Source organism: Triticum dicoccoides, chromosome 7A (assembly GCF_002162155.2).
Source record: "Triticum dicoccoides isolate Atlit2015 ecotype Zavitan chromosome 7A, WEW_v2.0, whole genome shotgun sequence".
Classification (NCBI taxonomy): domain Eukaryota; kingdom Viridiplantae; phylum Streptophyta; class Magnoliopsida; order Poales; family Poaceae; genus Triticum; species Triticum dicoccoides.
The window spans coordinates 576,309,796-576,318,442 of NC_041392.1; positions in this window are offsets into that span (position 1 = coordinate 576,309,796).

Consider the following 8,647-nt stretch of genomic DNA (forward strand, 5'->3'; position numbering starts at 1 on the left):
AGGAGCTGATGGCGGTCCATGGCGCGATGGCCGCTATGCGTGTTGACCTGGAGGAACACCTCGCCGCCGCCGCCGATGACGACGACATGGTGCATGCTCCGGCCCAGATGAAGTCCCCTAGCGACTACCCCCCAGGACTTAACAGGTAAGATCTGACCAGCTAAATCTTACCAATACCACTTGCAACGTCTATGATTTGTACGGTTGATGTATTAAACATGTCCGTGCCTTGTTTATTTTAGTACTGCACACTATGTGATGTTCAAATATTACCGTGTCCAGCTCAATTTCACCAATACCAACAATAACGGCCGATGCTTTTGTTTGTCGTTGCTTTTGTTTGCCGTTGAGGTGAGATGCGTAAGTACATCGGCCTGTCCATGTACTTACGCAAGGTCATAACGGCCGATGCTTTTGTTTGCCGTTGAGGTGAGATGTATCCCATGTCTTACAGTATTTCACATAATTTGTGCAATTACAATTTAACTTCTACCATTTACTAGTTGCTTGTAGGTACACATGTCAATGGCACTAATCCATGTTTCGACCCGGAGGAACAGCTCGCCTCCGCCGTCGTTGACTTTGGACGGGCTCTGGCCAAGATGAAGTGCCCCAGCAACTACCTCTCAGGACTTACCAAGTATGTACTCACCAGTTCAATCTTACCAATACCAGTTGCAATTAATGACTATATTCTGTATGGTCGATGTATTAAGCATGTTCTAGTAAACATGCCTAACACGTTTTTGCTACTTTCCCTACCTTTTAATAGACATCTGGGCCATTCTCTGCTCTGGCAGCACCTGCCTTGTGATGTTTAACTCTGCCAATTGCATTTTTATCAGTACCGGTTTCAATGGCCATTAAGCCTGTTGCAATTAACAGCTAAATCCATTTTTAAACAGTTGTATTTTAATGGCTACAAACTTACAAAACATGACTTAGGATGCTGTTAAGCCTGTTGCAATTAACACTTGTATCCATTTTTTAATCTGCCCATTTGCTACCATGCTACTCTCCATAATAAAGATATACTAGAGATGCTGCCCATTTGCTATTTTTGGTGGATGCTAAACTTGTTGTACTTAGCATGCTTGTCCATGTACTTATGCAGGGTCATAACAGCCGATGTTGTTGTTTGCCGTCGAGATTAGTTGCACCCCATGTCTTATAGTATTTCACATCATTTGTGCAATTGCAGTTTAACTTCTACCATTTACCGATTGCCAGTAGGTACACATGTCAGTGCCACTGATGCACGCTTTGACCCGGAGGAACAGCTCGCCTCCGCCGCCGCTGACTTTGGGCGGGCTCTGGCCAAGATGAAGTGCCCCAGCAACTACCTCTCAGGACTTACCAAGTATGTACTCACTAGTTCAATCTTACCAGTACCATTTGAAATTAATGGCTATGTTTTGTACGGTCGATGTATTAAGCATGTTCTAGTAAACATGCCTAACACGTTTCAGCTATTTTCTCTACCTTTTTATAGACAACTGGTCCATTATCTGCTCTGGCAGCACCTGCCCTGTGATGTTTAACTCTGCCAATTGCATTTTTATCAGTACCGGTTTCAATGGCCATTAAGCCTGTTGCAATTAACAGTTGTATCCATTTTTAAATAGTTGTATTTCAATGGCTATAAACTTACAAAACATGAATTAGGATGTTATTAAGCTTGTTGTAATTAACAATTGTATACATTTTTTAATCCGGCCCTTTGCTACCGTGCTACTCTTTCAAAATGAAGATATCACTACAGATACTGCCGTTTTATTATCATTTGCTATTTTTGGTGGATGTTAACCCTGTTGTAGTTAACATTGGCTTTGTACTTACACAGGGCTACAATGGGCGATGTTGTTGTTTGCCGTCGAGGTTAGTTGCATTCCATGTCTTATACACCATCTATTACTAAATATAAGTATTTTTAGAGATTCCAATTTAGACTATATAAGGAGCAAAATGAGTGAATCTAGATTCTAGTCTAATCTATATATATATATATATATATATATATATATATATATATATATATATATATATATATATATATATATATATATAATTCTATATACATCCGTATGTAGTTCATATTGAAATCTCAAAAAATACTTGTACTTAGGAACATAGGTAGTTGTATTTTACATCATTTGTGCAATCTCAGTTTAGCTTCTAACATTTACTGGTTGCTTGTAGGTACATATATGAGCAGTACTGATCCATGCTTCGATCCCTTCTGCGTATGGGGCAATGAGATATTCATGAACAAGCGTCAAGTGTGGAAATTAAGAAAGATTGTTAGGCGAAAGAAACGGATGATTGGAATTAAGCTCTTTATTTACACTTTGTCGAAGACAACGATGAACTTTAGGATGATAAGTAATGTGTTGCCTTTTCCCCTTCCCACAACAAGTTACTCTATTAGACCTCAGTATCTGATATTTTTCTCTTTTCAGTGGTTTCCAAAGCTATTTACTGATGATTACCTTGCAAACTACATGACCGGAGTGGAGGCACCTAAGGTTAAAGTATATAATTCATGCTACCATGATAATGCTTTAGAAGTGTTCCTGGAGGCGTTGAAGGATGGGCGGGCGATCGTCACAAGGGGTTGGACAAAAGTGGTTCGTGCCTATGGCATGCAGGAAGGCACATTATGGGCATTACGCTTCTTCAACACTGTCGACGGTCAAAATGATTTACACTTGTCTCTTCACCTTTACCGCCTTTAAATAATGTGGTTCATCATAGTTAATTGCTGCCTAATCTTGTAATTACTGAACATATTGTATTGGCAATTTTATTTATGGATTCGTTGTTGAACTATTGTGCTGAGAATTTGAATTGCACGTTTCATAAATTACAGGCAAAAATAGAAAGAGAACAAATGGTCATGGAACTTTGCAAACGGTTCTGGCAGTAAAAGCGCTTGTGATGGATAGCCCAATGCCACACAGTTTTTTTACATCAAATAGTGTGTGATGTAGTTAATGAAAGCAAACAGTTAACCAAGGCAGAGCGTGTGTGATAGTTACACCTTTCACACACGAGCATATACATAAAATTGTGTGGGATGTACATATGAACGGAAATGTTTTCCCTAGATTGACTGTGTAGGATGTACATAAGAACGGAAACGTATTCCTTGGATTGACTGTGTGTGATATACATACGAATGGAAATGATTTTCTGGGATTCACCGTGTGGGATGTACATACCTACGGAAATGTTTTTCTTGGATTGCCGTGTGGGATGTACATACCTACGGAAATAATTGGGTTTCGATGCCTCGCCAGATCACACACGCCCCAGCCTGTGTCCCAGGAGGGCCTATCCCCGACGATTTCTGGGTCATGTGGGAAGGACCCCCCTATCGCCCACACTCACTTGGCGATGGTTCCAAATGCCGTCGCGAAAAGGGGTTAAAAACCGTTTGTATAGCACCGACGCGCAGCAGTGATGCCGGCCTCGATAGAAGATATAGGTTAAAGAGCTCCATGTCACGAAAGCCTAACCCTCCCAAAAACTTTGGTTTTGTGCATACATCCCGAGAGACCCAACACAACTTCCTTTTCCCCCTCTTGCTACCCCACCAAAATTGACGAATAATTGAGGTTATGTTTTCACATACTCCCCTTGGTAGCCTGAAACAAGCCATGGAATAAATATGAATGGCATGTGCAACACCCTTGATGAGGACTTCTTTTCCAGCATAGGATAGCAACTTTTCCATCCATCCTTTGACTTTCTCCCATACTCTATCTCTCAAGTACTTAAAAGTGTCGTTTTTTGAGTGTCACACATTGGTAGGCATGCCCAAGTACCTCTCTGTTAGTTGCTCATTGTGCACGTTAAGCGAGCCCTTTATGATATCACGTACCACTTGTGGGCATCCCTTACTGAAGAAAATCGAGGACTTATGATTGTTTACCCTTTGACCAGAAGCATTGCAATAGGCCTCCAACAAGTTTGACACTGCAACCGCCCCTTCATTACTTGCCCTAAACAGCAGCAGGCTATCATCAGCAAAGAGAAGATGGTTAACAACTGGAGCAGTCGGCGCCACCTTAACTCCCACCAAGCTAGATGACTGAGAACTGAATTTCAAAAGGCACGATAGGCCTTTTGCCGCGGTCAAGAAAATATAGGGGGAGATCAGGTCTCCCTGACGAATCCCTCTAGTAGGTTTAAAATGGTCAAGTTTCTCACCATTGAACAGAACCGAGAAAGAAACTAATTTTATCATACTCATAATTGTGTTAATCCATGACTGTGCAATCCCAACTTACGCATGATTGCTTCCAAATACGTCCACTCGAGCCTATCATAGGCTTTCATCATGTCAAACTTTAAAGCACAATGGCTATTTGACTTTGACTTGCTTCTTTTCATAAAATATAGACATTCATACGCACTTATAATATTATCCGTTATGAGCCTCCCTGGAACAAAAGCAGACTGCTACTCTAAAATAATGTCAGGAAGGATTTGCTTCAACCTGTTTGCAAGTATCTTCGACGCTATCTTGTACAAAACATTACACAAGCGTATTGGTCTGAATTGGGTTACAAGGGTCGGATTCAATACTTTTGGGATAAGAACCAGAAAAGTGTCGTTTACGCATTCAGGGCTCTCCTCCCCTCTCACAATTCTCAACACAACATTTGTCACCTCTTCACCACAAACATCCCAATGCCGCTGATAGAAGTGCGCTGGAAACCCATCTGGCCCCGGTGATTTTGTTGGAAACATCTGGAAAAGAGCCGTTTTTACCTCCTCTCGCGTGTACACCGCACACAAGATGGCATTCATGTGTCCAGTCACCTTCCTAGGAACATGATCAAGAACTCCCTCCATATCTGAAACTCTTTCAGAAGTATGCACCTCCTTGTAAAAATTTGAGACCAAGTCCTTAAGTTCAGCTGGATCGTCCACCAACACCCCAAGGGAGTTTGACAATGCTTTTATCATGTTTTTCTTTCTCCTCATACTCGCTCGAAGATGAAATTTTTTGTGTTCCTGTCACCCTCCTTGAGCCAATTAATTCTCGAGTGCTGCCTCCACAATATTTCCTCTCTATGGTAGAGTTCGACAAGCCTTTCATTTATCTTGAGTTCCTCATGACCAGGTCCAGTCCTTGCCAGATCACTTCTAAGTCTTTCAAGAGCCCTCTTCAAACCTTTAATTTCTTTACATACTGACCCAAAAGTGTCAACATTCCAACTCCTGAGCCTGTTGGACAGTGAAGCCAGCTTATGTTTAATGTCGTCAACTCTCATGCTTGGTTGGTGTGCATCCCCTGTCTCCACAATTCTTTCTTTCAGTACGCACAGTAGGTGAGCCGTCTGTGTTGGCTACATTCAATCTCACTACCTGCAACATTTTTGAAGGTTCAATAAAATGGGCCAAGCCCAGAAATGCAAGGGGGTGTGCGTTGGTTTGTTGAGTTGCCTTTACGCGTCGGGTCTCGTTTATAGAGAGACCTCGAGATGGGCCGACCTAGGCACGCGTGAGGCCAGAACCCCCCTTTTATCAAGTTTTTCTTTTCTTTTTATACTCCCAAATATTCTTCAAAAAAGTACATCAAAAAATTGAAAAATGTTAATCAAGCATTTGAAAAATGCTAAATACATATAGAAAAAATGTTTATCATGTATACAAATAATATACAATGTGTATTAAAAAATGTCAATCAAGCATTTCAAAAATGTTAATAAAATATTTCAAAGACACAAATCAAGCATTTAAATAATTTTAAATGTATATAGAAAAATATTTCTCATGTAATGAAAGTGTATTAAAAAAGATTCGCCGCCTCGTGAGCCGTCGGATCTGACACATGTCTAGCGGGTGAACTTCTTTTCTCTACTTTGCAACAAAGACCTTGTTGCAGAAACATTTATAATAGAGATTGTGTTGAAGAACTTTTGTGCAACAGAGGTTGTGTTGCGGATTTTTTTGCAACAAGGGTATTGTTACGTTTTTTTACAACAGAGGTCTTGGTGCAATTTTTTTGCAATAACGGTCTTGTTGCACATTTGTGTTTTGCAACAGCAGTCATGTTGCAGAAGCGGACGACGCCTTTCGTCGTCAGTGTCGAGCGGAGGTCATCTTCTTCATCACCCGATAGAAGCAGAAGCGGGCACCGTCAATCAAGAAGAGGGAGGAGGAGAGAGGGTGGGTGGTGATGGAGGCGGCCGACAACCGCGACAACGGAGAGCATGCTCGCTGGCATCAGCGGCGATGTGGCTAGATGAAGGAGAGAAGAGGAAGGAGGAGAGAGGGTTGATGGTGGTAGAGGCGGTCGACGACTGCGACGGCGGAGCGCGTGCTCGCCGGCGTCAGCACTGGTGCAACGAGGGTGCTCGTCGGCGGCGCGGCTGCCAGCGCCTGTTCTGGATGAAGGTGAGAAGATGGAGGAGGATAGAGGGTGGATGGTGGTGGAGGTGGCCAACAGCCACGACGGCGGAGCGTGTGCTCGCCGGCGTCAGCGGTGGCACAGCGGGGGTGCTCGCTGAAGGAAATATGCCCTAGAGGCAATAATAAAGTTATTATTTATTTCCTTATATCATGATAAATGTTTATTATTCATGCTAGAACTGTATTAACCGGAAACATAATGCATGTGTGAATACATAGACAAACAGAATGTCACTAGTATGCCTCTACTTGACTAGCTCGTTGGTCAAAGATGGTTATGTTCCCTAACCATAGACATGAGTTGTCATTTGATAAACATCATCACATCATTAGGAGAATGATGTGATTGACTTGACCCATCCCGTTAGCTTAGCACTTGATCGTTTTAGTTTACTGCTATTGCTTTCTTCATGACTTATACATGTTCCTATGACTATGAGATTATGCAACTCCCGATTACCGGAGGAACACTTTTTGTGCTACCAAACGTCACAATGTAACTGGGTGATTATAAAGGTGCTCTACAGGTGCCTCCGATGGTACTTGTTGAGTTGGCATAGATCGAGATTAGGATTTGTCACTCCGATTGTCGGAGAGGTATCTCTGGGCCCTCTCGGTAATGTACATCACTATAAGCCTTGCAAGCAATGTGACTAATGAGTTAGTTGCAGGATGATGCATTATGGAATGAGTAAAGAGACTTGCCGGTAACGAGATTGAACTAGGTATTGAGATACTGATGATCGAATCTCGAGCAAGTAACATACCGATGACAAAAGTAACAACGTATGTTGTTATGCGGTTTGACTGATACAGATCTTCATAGAATATGTGGGAGCCAATATGAGCATCTAGGTTCCGCTATTGGTTATTGACCGGAGATGTGTCTCGGTCATGTCTACATAGTTCTCAAACCCGTAGGGTCCGCACGCTTAACGTTCGGTGACGATCGGTAATATGAGTTTATGTGTTTTGATGTACTGAAGGTAGTTCGGAGTCCCGGATGAGATCGGAGACATGACTAGGAGTCTCAAAATTGTCGAGACGTAAAGATCGATATATTGGACGACTATATTCGGACACCGGAAGTGTTCCGGGTGGTTTCGGAGGAAACCGGAGTGCCGGAGGGTTACCGGAACCCCTCGGGAGAAATAGTGGGCCTTATGGGCCTTAGTGGAGAGAGAGAGGGCTGGCCTAGGGCAGGCCGCGCGCCCCTCCCCCTCTGGTCCAAATTGGACTAGGAGAGGGGGGGGGCGCCCCCCTTTCCTTCTCCCTCTCCCCCTTCCTTTCCCCCTCCTGGTAGGAGTAGGAAAGAGGGGAGTCCTGCTCCTACTAGGAGGAGGACTCCTCCTCCTGGCGGGCCTACAGGGGCCCGCCGGCCTCCCCCTTGCTCCTTTATATACGAGGGCAGGGGGCACCTCTAGACACACAAGTTGATCTGTTGATCTCTCCCAACCGTGTGCGGTGCCCCCCTCCACCATAATCCACCTTGATCATATCGTAGTGGTGCTTAGGCGAAGCCCTGCGTCGGTAGCATCCAGGGCCGGGCTGGCAAATTCTGGGGCCCTGTGCGAAACTAAAAAATGGGGCCCTACTTGCTATAAAAATGAACTGACGAGCAACTATAGTGTATATGTATCTCGCATATTTTTTTATAATGTATAACATAAGATGTATTAATTAAATTTCGTTATGTTTCTTTTCTCTTGCTCTTATAGGAACCAGCCAGATTTTCCCCCATGTTTTCTCAAATCTGTATTATTAAACACAAGATAAAAAAAGATGAATACAAAAACTAAAGTTACGCAGTAGCATATATCAATTGAAAAGCATGCATCAATATTTTGCAATTAAATGAACCGTCTAACTCACCTAGTTTTGGGTCTTGTCCGGTTGAACTACTACACAGTGATCTTTAATCGAGGGGGTAAGAACTAATCTGTAACGAAGTAACGGTTCTTACAAAAATTTAATTAGGAAATTAGAAATTAGGAGTAGGAACCGAAGTTAATCGGAAAGGAGGATTCGTTAAGCACCTGAAGGCTGGAGTCGGTCACTCGGTCATGGATTGGTCTGATGAGGCGACCCCGTTTTCTGTAGCAACGACGATAGAACTGCAGCGGCCTGAAGTAACGATCCTCAAAAATTGGGAGAGAAAGCTACGAAGGCAACGACATCGGCTCGAATTTGTTCGCTCTGATGAGGTGAAGGCGAGGACCGACGA